General features: G+C 45.0%; 1 pseudogene; it reads right to left on the reverse strand.

Annotated features, from left to right (window-relative positions):
• Positions 1-9,365: 9,365 nt before the first annotated feature.
• On the reverse strand, positions 9,366-10,123 carry LOC140221109 (secreted RxLR effector protein 161-like; annotated as a pseudogene).
• Positions 10,124-11,645: the final 1,522 nt, after the last annotated feature.

Consider the following 11,645-nt stretch of genomic DNA (forward strand, 5'->3'; position numbering starts at 1 on the left):
AGTTGTTAGAGATAAAGATAATGTAATCATATCTTGAGTATATACGCCGGGACTCTATAGGTTGATGTATATCTCTTGTAACCAGTTTGAATCTGTTGTAACGAAGAGTCCTGGCCAAGTAACTCGGGATATAAATATGTAATCCCTGCACCTTGAGTATTGCGCCAATTAACATGAAACCACCGTCAGCCTGAGTTTGGGCGCGGTGTTCTGATCTACAAATCCGCTCATCTGATTTTACACAAGTCATTATGACGGCATATGCATGGAAGACCGGCATGACTTGCTAAACAATAATTCTGCCTACGACGACTTCCAAGCTCTGAATTTCGTTGCCATTGGCGCGATATTATCGGGACAATGATATTATTTGAAATTTATTCGTAATTCACGTCAATTGAACATTGGTTTCTTCAGGGGTGAAAGGTGCATTCTTTTTCCTGCCTCGAGAGATTTCCTCTAAGAAATCTCAGGTGAGCCGAAGGAAGCAAAGATGGCAGCCGGGGAGGAGAGGGAGACGGCGCAACCGATCGACCGGGTTAGTGTTATGTATATATGGACTATGAAGTGAAGATACTTGTTCGAAAAAAAATGAAGTGAAGATACAATCTGAACCTTCGGGTCCAGAATTCGACATACTTAGGGGGCTAAATCTATCATTAGATAGCTAGATAGACAATATAAAATATAATGGAACTCGTTGATATATATATTCTACTCCTTCGTCCCAAATTACTATTCATTTTGATTTTTTAATATATAATTTTTACTATGAATCTAGACATAATATATATCTAGGTGCATACCAAAAGCTAGGCATCTAGAAAACTCAAAACGAATAGTGGAACGGAGGGAGTATTATATTTTAGGATGGAGGTGGTTTATTTTAAACCTTCTCAATTTATAGAAGATGCAAGTGGTAAGCAAATAGTTATGAAAGGGTGGGGCTAAGGTTTCCGGATCATAGAACCTGATGCTAGGATCCGATCGATACTAGAGCCATGTTTTGGTCTCCGGCATGGTTGAGGCCACAATGTTGAACACCACACGGTTGCTTCTCCCCATCATATTCTCCTTAATTAGTTCGTGCATTCTTTGGTGGTTTCTCCGGAGATTATTCAATCTCTTCAGCTTTTCTTGTAACTAGATTTTGCAAGGACAACACCAGCTTGCACGACTTCGAGTTGACTTTGACATTCATGCTATACAGCCGTTTTTGTTGTAAAGATGTATTACAAGTAGTGGTTTGAAATTATCGTTCTGCGTAAGAATTACATAAACAATACGATTTCTCTTCTTCGGAAACAATGTCTAGTCTACCCTAGTTTTTCCCCCAGGTTGTTCTGAACTGGATATGGTTGACAACTCATTCCCCTCTAACTCCATGCAATTGCTAGGTACCTACGATCACGAAAAAAAAAGTACCATTTATTCGACAGCCGAGAAATAAGACCGCCGCTTGCTTCCATTGATACGTTTGCGCTTGAAGTCTACGAGGTGCTTATCCAGTTGTCCCCTTTGGACCAGTACATGTTCCTAGTTTCAATCAAGTACGACTACATATACTCCTTTGGTTTCACCTTTAAATCGTTCAGCAAGTTCCGTTCAGAAAATTCTATCGAACCATCTGAAAAAAGCACGATTATCTTCTTTGGTTTCACCTTTGAAGCGACGACGACTTACGCGCCTCTCTTTCCAGGGAACACCATCCCCGGTGGAGTATGACCCTGTTTGTATACGCTTTTCTGAAACTCGCTTATCTGGCAAGCAAGCTTATTTGATAAGCCTGCTGCCTGGAGAATCTGCTGTCTGAATAAACAGGGTGTTTGGCAATCCCGATTATTTTGTGTCGATTGTCTGTCCAGGTTGGTAAATTGACCTGAACTGATAATAGCTCATTTTTATTGTGAATATGAGGGGCTAAGCCCGGTGGCGGGGGCTAAGCCTGGCGGCGAGGGCCAAGCCTCCAGGGGCCAAGGCCGGCGGCGGGGGCCAAGCCGCCAGGGGCCAAGCCCGGCGGCGGGGGCAAGCCCGGCGGACGGCACCCGGTGTCGGTTGCAGGGGTGGCGGCGGCGGACGGGAGCCGGCGGCGGGGGCCAAGCCGCCAGAGGCCAAGCCCGGCGGCGGGGCCAAGCCCGGCGGACGGCACCTGCGTCGGTTGCAGGGGCAACGGCGGTGGACGGGAGCTGGCGGCGGGGGCCAAGCCGCCAGGGGCCAAGGCCGGCGGTGGGGGCAAGCCCGGCGGACGGGAGCCGACGGCGGTCGCGGGAGGCGTGGGGGCGGTGGCGGCGGACAGGAACCGAGCGCCGACGCCGGGATCTGCAGGCGGCGGGACCCGGCGATGGGATCGGGCGGCGGACGGGATCGGGCGGCGGATGGGAGCCGGTGGCGCTCGCGGGAGGCGCGGGAGCGGCGGCGGCGGACAGGAACCGAGCGGCGGCGGCGGCGGGACCTGGCGACCGACGGGAGCCGGCGGCGGTCGCGGGAGGCGCGGGGTGGACAACTGGAGCGTCGGTGGGTGAGGGGCAGCGGGGGTAAATTTCATTCGCTTATTGGAGAAGCGTCTCCCGGCCCGCTTACACAATAAGCCGGATGCCAGTTGTTTCCCAACTTGTGCACTAAGCGGCTTACGTAGCAAGCGGGAAACAATCAAAGCGTTTGGGTGGGCTTATAGCTTATTTCCACCGATAAGCGGGAAATAAGCGGATACAAACAGGGCCTATATCGAAAGAGGTAAAAGCCGCTGCCTGTCCTGTCCTCGATCGCAACGCAGAGTCGCAGATGCAGGTGAACTCGCGAGCGGCGCACATGGGATATATATATATATACACACATACATATATATACACACATACATACATATATAGAAATGTTTCTTTGTAGCCGGCCACAGAACAACCTACAGAAAGGGACCGACTACGCATCAATCCGACCGCAGTTCTCCCACCTTGCTCGGCTCGGCTCGTCTTCCCAATGCCTAGCGGACTCGTCCTCTCGGCTCGCCGGCTCGGCTCCGAGCATCCACACGCGTTCCGGCCATCTGCACCTCCCCCACCTCCCCCACCTCCCCGTTGACCATCACAACCCCGAAGGCCTGAACCCCATCTGCTCTTCCCTCACGGCCAGCTACGACGCCGGAGATGATCCAATCCTGGCTACTTCCCCAGCTTCGAATTGGCTCGAGTCCATTCGTGGCCCTCGCTTCTCCGGCGAACCCTACGTTGATCCGTGCATCATATTGGTGCATGGTTTCGATCGATCGATCGATCGATCTGCTGGCTTTGGCGTGCCACCTTTTTGACAAAGAAATGGAGATGGCGACCTGCGTACATTCGTGGTGCACGTTGATATCTTGCCCGTGTGCATGACGTGCGCGGCAACGGTGACGTTACTATAACGTCGTTTCGTATCTCCCAAAGGGTGCCTTGCGTGGAATTAATAAGCAGAGACCGGGAGAGTAACCGTTGTTTAGGGAAAGTACATTGGTGCGGCACGCTGCTGAGCGGGCCTCTGAACACTACCCTAGATGACCGGAGTGCTGCGTGGGAGCAGGTGAAGCTGTCTCTGTCTGACGAGTGCGGCCTGAGCACTTAACTGACACTGCTCTGCCTGTGCAGCTGAAGAGCCCTGAGCAGGCTCACCAATCCGGATGCCCCTCTGAGGCTGCCCCTGAGTATCTGGTACTCTCAAAACTCGCTCCCACCTTTTATCTGACTTGCTCTTCTTCTTCTTTGGCAGCACAACTACCTTACCCTTCCTTTTGTCGCTTGCCATCTACATGAGATAAGGTGAAAGATTATAGAATGGCAAGAGAGGGATATAATAAGTAATGAAAACTACGGGTAAGCAAGTCCTTAAGCATAGCAAAAGAATGATTGAGCCTAATTTTTTATAATTCTAGTGGATGATAAGCTCAACACATACAGACGTGCATGGGAGATTCCTCCTAGGACAAGATTATGATAAACTGATATCATGGACAGAACCAATGTTTTCCTCAATTTTGATTATGATACATCAAGAATGTTCTACAAATTGAGCAAAAATTATGGAGCCGAGTAGAACATGATGATGCTCAATGAAAAGTACTCAAAGCCCTGAGATTGATACTGTCCAAGAAGATATTATCATGTAGGATCATAGACAGAGCAAATTTACTCAAATTTTGAACAAACTGAACCTTAACTTGAGCAAAAGGCATGAGGTGATAACTCAGTTAATGGATAGATGGAAGAGCTAATCCGAAACATGCAGGATACCTCCAATTTCACATCTAAGCTACCCAACAGATGAATTTGCACCGAAATTTGATCAAATTCAAAAGAAATTTGGAGGCAGATTAGATGGAGTATCACCACTGCAGAGGTCTTGCAAGAGAAGAGTAGTGGAGGGCAGAGGAGGCAGCGGCGGGCCGATGGACAGCAGCCAACGACTGGAGGCGGCGCGGTGCGGCCGAAATCGGCGATGGCTCGGCAGAAATCCTAGCTAGGGTTAGCTGACGGGCGGTGCGCAATCCGCACAATGGAGCAGCGGCGCGGCAACGGGGACGATCGGCGGAGGTGCACGGCAGTCCGGTGACGGCAGAGGAGGCGGCGTGCGGTGAGGGTGGCGGACTGTTGACGCTTATTATTTACACACTTTTAGTGCAATTTAAGTGGTGTTTTCATACATATTCTTATACTAACTCGCCACTTGACACTTGAAATAACCCTATTTTCGCGTATGCATTGTATTTTGGAGGATATTCTGTTTTTTAGGAAATTGGACCTAAAAGTATATTTTTTTTGGATAAAGCCCCGAACAAGCAACGAACAAGGCTAGCAAGCTCAGAAGTAGTCCAGGCCGATCGGCCTAGTGAAGCCCAAGCCGATCATCCAGCTGAAAGGATCTAGTATGTCGACTAGAGGGGGGTGAATAGTCGAACCTGAAATTTTACACAACTTGAAAAAGTTTATCAGAAACTTCCGGAGTTTCCGGAGATTGTTCCGGAAATTTCGTAACTCACGTAATTTCTGGAGAAATCTTTGGAATATCCAAAGAAATGCGATTTTGAACTACAACCTTATGCAATACTTGACCAAAAGTAAATCACTAAAAATAGGATATGCAACAAAATATACTGAGCCTCAGGAACAAGATAGAAGAGCAAGCATCCTCATAGATAAGGAGATTGAGCACAAACTGTAAAAATATGTTCTATGCTTGAATATGAATGAAATGAAGAATAACAAGCACAAGAGATACAAGGATTTGTTTACCGAAGTTCAGCTCCACACTAGAAGCCTACGTCTCTGTTGAGGAACTTGCAAAGGGTGGGCTTTTCACCCTAAACCACTTTCCTCACTCTAGCAACCACAAAGATCGAGCTAGATTCACTTACTCAATCGTCAGGGTCATATAAACTTCTTGTAGGCAGCCACAACCTTGGATGCTCCATGGGCAACGCCTAGCCGGCTCAGAGCTTGAAGCTCCAAGAGTAACAAACATGAAATCACCGGCTTCACGAAGAACAAGGTGCTCAAGAGATGGTAAATCAGCTCACTAGCACTCTCTCTTTCCCTTCCCTTGAATCCCTCCTTAAATCCCCATCAAATCTCACAAAGCAAGTTGAAGGGGAGTGAAGGGGGGACTTGAATGCTTTTTTGAAGCTCAGCATGAAGTTAGGTCAAGAGAGTAACTGTGAGAGGGGGTGAGTGGGTATTTATACCCCTTCACCCCAAAACTAGCCATTAGAATGTTAAGTTCCGAAGATTTCTGGAACTTTCTCCGGAAACTCTGGAACCTCCGGATTATTACGGAACTTTCTTCGGAATTCTCCAGAGCTCTCAAGTCAGCACCATTTTAAATATCCCCATGTGATGTGCAGGTGTAAGGTGTCTCTCATAGGTTGGTTAGGTCATCTAGAGCACCTTTTTCAATATAAAGACCAAAGATTATGCATCCCTCTTAATAGTACGACATTCCTAAACTCAAATTCAAACTGAAAATAAATTTAGCCTTCATGGTATGCCATATACATCATCATTTCCTTTTTGAGGGTCATCACAAGATCTACATGTCAACCAATCTTTTCAAACCTGCTCATACACTTGAAAGTTCGTTAGACACTTGAGCTTGTGTCCTTAACTCACCAAAACCCACTTAGAGGGCCAATATACTCTTCAATCTCCCCCTTTCTGGTGATTGATGACAACATGCTTAAGTCTTACAAATAAGAATATAATGAATCTCAATATAGAAATAGATCATGTGTTACTCCCCCTTAATGTGTTCCATGAGAATTGAATTCCAAAATGACCTTTAAAAAGTCAATTTGCACAACATTGGTGAGAATCATGAGGGAAACACATATCTTAGATAGTGGGATGCAAAGACTGCCCTGAAAACATATAATCGTGATGCTCATGACAGATTATGCATTCAACAAAAGAAAATGAGAGAAGGATGTCAGATTGTCTGGAGATACCGTAGAAATCTCCGGAAATTTTCGCAAGTTACGGAATTTACGAACATTTTTCCGAAATCTCCCTACATTCTGCCATACTCAAATAACAATCATCATAGAAATTTTCTAAACTAACACATAAGCATCCTTAGATAAATAATAGCAGTTTTAAAGCATCACAACACACTCATTACATATTCTCATTCTCACATAGTCTTACACACCATAGGAAATTTAAAGACATAGTTCGATACACAAATTCATCCATCCATTCACTCCCCCTTTGGCATCAAGTGCCAAAAAGGAAATGAAATAGTAGCAGCTCCTCGTCGTTGTCATAGTCCTCGTCCTCCTCCTCCTTATTGTCATCCTCGTCCTCTTCCTCTTCTTCCTCAACGTAGGTGGCGCGCATGGAGCGGCGAGGGTGAGAAGAGCTCACAGGTGCAGCTGGGATAGGAGAAGGAGTAGCAGCAATGGCCTTAGCGGCATCCATGACATCCCACTCGACGAAACGATCATCAAACTCGGGCAGCTCATGATAGGTGTCAACCGAAAGTCCTTAAGAAGCCTTGATCTCAATGATGTCACGCCTATTCTCATTGATCTCACGAGCCATATGCTTGCACATACAAAACATGCTCCTAAGCACCCTCTTAATCATGGACCTCTTGGCTTGTGGGGCTGCCTAGGAGGAGAAGAAGGATATGGCTCATCATCATATTGAGGTGCTTGGCTAGAGGAACCAGCATAGTGCGGAGTCTTCTTGGAGCGGCGAGGAGCATCACCATCACGGGGACAAACATGAAGAGGCTCATGGGAAACATCTGTTCGGTGAATGACCTTGGTGCCCCTATCAATCATATACATGAGTTATGGTGCATAGGGAAGACTCTTCCTAGAATCATTCATGGCCCGACGAAGTTCATTCCAAATATAGTCAAAGATGCAAAAAGGCTTGCCCCCGGGTGCCACACGGTTGAGGATATTAACGGCATAGCAGTGAAGTGTGGTAGCATCTCCTCCCTTAGGATCAATAGTCTCCCTAAAGAATTGATTGAAGATGTAGTAGTATGGTAAAAGACTGTTGGCCTTACCCTCTTGTGCAAGAATGGGATTATAGAAAAAGGAGGGTGCATCCTTTGGCTTGACCTTGTACTCAACATGGATAGGATCATGAGTCTCATCCGTGAGGCTAAGAGCCAAGAGTCTTGAGAAAGTCATGTAGTCAATAGCATACTTTTTGCCCATAGTAGTCCAATGAATAGAGTTGGAGCCACTGTTGTAGTAGAAAGAAGAGTGAAATTGAGCAAGGATCTCTTTGTTCCAATTGTACCTAAAGCTCATGATATCATAGAGACCAAACTCCTTGCACTTGGCAATCATTTCTTTGAATGTCTCATTGCTTGACTTCTCATAATATGGCCCATCCACATAACACATCTTGACAATAGGAGCCTTGTTCTTGGCCTGGTTTTCTGGCCTCCTCATCAAAGTCAAGTAGAAATCCCTATGGAACTCATTCCAAAACATTTCATCAATCCCTTCGATCTTCCCATACCTGTAGGGATTCTCATCTCTCTCAGCTCTAAATGCAACTGAATTTTTGTAGTAGTTCCTAGGAAGATTTTCAATATAGCCTTGGGGAAGACATGGATCACAGAGGACGATTGGAGTTTTATGACTCTTTGATCGGGAGGGAAGGTGGCAACTAGCCATTCTGGAGTTTCAGGACAGAGTGCATGTGCTAGACCTTTGGTAAGCTTGGGTGGTTTGGAGGGAGGCACGAGATCACTCCGAGAGATGTATGGAGCTTGGGGCTTGCGGCGAGGGTGAGGTCTAATACAGGAGCCGTCTCCAACCTTTTCCTTCCCCTTGTTCCGATGAACAACAGTGAACTGCTCTTCCTCTTCCACTTCCTCTTCTTCCTCATCACTGTCATCACTAGCATATCTTGGAGGATTTGGATCATGTCGGGATTTGGTTCTCCTTTACACCTCATGAGTGTGAGAGTCCCTCTTCTCCCTTCCCATCTGACATGGAATAAATAATATATGAGGGAAAGAAAACATGAAAAATTCAGAGAGTAATCAACATGAGGGGTTTGAGTGGCGATTTGTGGAGATTCCAAAAAAATGTTCGGAGTGTCCACAAGTTGCGGAGATTCTAGAACACTTTTTCAGAATATTCTGGAACTCACAGACCAAAACCCTAATATGTCATACACTATGAATCCGTCATGGGATTGAGATGAAATTGTAGATCCAAGGTCTATTCTATCTAGAGAAGAGTTCTATCCAAAAAGAATCCTAGGAAACAACCTACATTGATAGATCGGGCGAGATGAACTCGGGATACTTTTGGAGAGGGATGAGAGAGCCTTCAAACTTCAAATTCAACACCATCACGTGAATCTCCTTGTTGAGTGACACCTTCCTTGATGATCTTGCATGATTTTGGTGGCTAAATCTCCAAATCACCCGAGGAGGTGAGAGGGAGGAGAGAGGGGAGGAGAGAGAAGTCGGCAGTAAGAGTAAAAGAGAATGAATCGGTAACTTCTTGGGGTAAAAAGTAAAACCCATCAAGTTACGGAAATTTTCAGAAAAAGTTCTGGAGATTCCGCAACTTGCGGAGTTTCCGGAAAAAGTTCCGGATACTCCACTCCCCCTGGCTAACAACAAATAGATTTGAGTGGAATTTGATTTGAGATAGATTTAGAGAAATATGGTAGTAATATATATGATCATGAGATATTCTACCACTTGAGACCAGCCAACAATCAACCAATAAGAACAATGATCCAAGTGAGAGAACTAAGAACTCCAAATATTTTTCAATGAAAGTCACACTTGAATTTTTCAAGAAAATTTTTCTTTTGGAAAAAGAAACATCTACACTAGATCACACAATCATGCACATGATCTCAAGACAAGTTACGAGAATCCAAGATATTTAGCTCACTCCTCAGAGCACAAAACCTTTGCTCATCAAGGGGCTTTGTGAAGATATTGGCTAGTTGCTTTTCGGTGCTCACAAGGCTAAGAGCGATATCTCCTTTGGCTTCGTGGTCTCTTAGGAAATGGTGTCTTATGTCTATGTGCTTTGTTCTTGAATAGTTTATGAGGTTGTTAGCTAGCTTGATAGCACTCTCATTGTCACACAAGAGAGATATCTTGCTAAACTCACAACCAAAGTCACTCAAAGTGAACCTCATCCAAAGTAGTTGAGCACAACAAGGACCGGCTGCAACATACTCGGCCTTGGCAGTGGATAGGGCAACGGAAGTTTGTTTCTTGGAACTCCAAGACACCAAGGACCTACCAAGAAATTGACAAGACCCCGATGTACTCTTTCTATCTACCTTGCAACCGGCATAATCCGAATCGGAATAGCCAAGTAGATTGAAAGTGGAGCCTTTAGGATACCATAAGCCAAGGTTAGGAGTGTGTACCAAGTATCTTAAAATTCTCTTAACAGCCATTAGATGACATTCCTTAGGATTGGCTTGAAATCTCGCACACATGCACACATTAAGCATAATATCAGGCCTAGATGCACAAAGGTAAAGCAAAGAGCCAATCATAGATCGATATACCTTTTGATCCACACTCTTACCATCCTTATTTAGAACAAGATGTCCATTGATGGCATTGGCATCTTGATGGGCTTGGCATTCTCCATGTTAAACTTATTGAGCATATCTTGAGTGTACTATGTTTGACTTATGAAGGTGCCATCCTTTAGTTGCTTGATTTGAAATCCAAGAAAGAACTTCAACTCTCCCATCATGGACATCTCAAATCTCTTTGTTATGATCCTACTAAACTCATCACACCATACTTTGTTAGTAGAACAAAATACTATGTCATCGACATATATTTGGCACACAAATAGATCACTATCCTTATTGTGAGTGAAGAGAGTAGGATCGGATTTGCCTATTTCAAAGCCTTTCCATAGGAGAAAGTCCTTAAGGCATTCATACCATGCTCTAGGAGCTTGCTTGAGCCCATAGAGTGCCTTATGGAGCTTGTAGATGTGGTTGAGAAATTTTGGATCTCTAAAGCCTAGCGGTTGCTCAACATATACCACTTCAGATATAGGACCATTCAAGAAGGCACTCTTGACATCCATTTGGTAAATCTTGAAATCATGATTAGTGGCAAATGCTAATAATATGCGAATAGCTTCAAGTCTTGACACCGGTGCATAGGTTTCACCAAAATCCAATCCCTCAATTTGAGTGAACCCTTGAGCCACCAATCTAGCCTTGTTTCTTGTCACCACGCCATGCTCGTCTTGTTTTTTTCGAAACATCCATTTTGTTCTAATGACATTTTGCTTCGGGCGTTCCACTAGGGACACTTCATTCCGAGTGAAGTTGTTCAACTCTTCTTGCATGGCCATCACCCAATCCAGATCATCCAACACCTCATCTACCTTAAGAGGTTCCAAAGAGGAAACAAAGAAGTAATGTTCACAAAAATTTACTAATCTTGAATGAGTGGTTACCCCTCTTTGAATGCTTCCTAGGATGTTATCCATGGGATGATCATGTTGAACACTTAGATGAACTCTTGGATGTGGATTAGGAGCTTGATGTTGAATCAAATCATCATCCTCAGCTTGATGTTGTGCATCTTCATCAGCATCTCCGAAGTTTCTGGAGATTTGTCCGGAGTTTCCAGAACTTGCGGAATTTTCGCAAGTTTCTCCAGAATTTTGGGAACACGCAGCGGTTTCTTGATTTGTAGGCTCATAGCTTGTAGCACAATCCTCATTATTCTCTTGAGGCTTGATTTCTCCTGTGGCCATCTTCTCAATAGCTTTAGATGGGGGTTCTTCATCATCTACAACATGTGAAGCAACTTGCTTTACTTGAGAGCCATTAGATTTATCAAATGTCACATCACACGCAACTTCAACGCAACTGGTGATTTTGTTGAAGATACGGTAGCCATGAGTATTTGAGGCATAACCAAGAAGAAAATCTTCATCAACTTTAGGTGCAAACTTAGAGCTTTTGGGCTTCTTGTTGAGAATGAAGCACTTACTACCAAAAACTCTAAATTAAGACACATTAGGCTTTTTACCGGTTACAAGCTCGTAGGCGGTCTTGTGCAACATCTTGTGAAGATATATATGGTTGATAGCATGACATGTCGTGTCGACCGCTTCCGCCCAAAATTGATCTGAAGTCTTG

This window comes from Setaria viridis, chromosome 9 (genome assembly GCF_005286985.2).
Source record: "Setaria viridis chromosome 9, Setaria_viridis_v4.0, whole genome shotgun sequence".
NCBI classification, from domain to species: domain Eukaryota; kingdom Viridiplantae; phylum Streptophyta; class Magnoliopsida; order Poales; family Poaceae; genus Setaria; species Setaria viridis.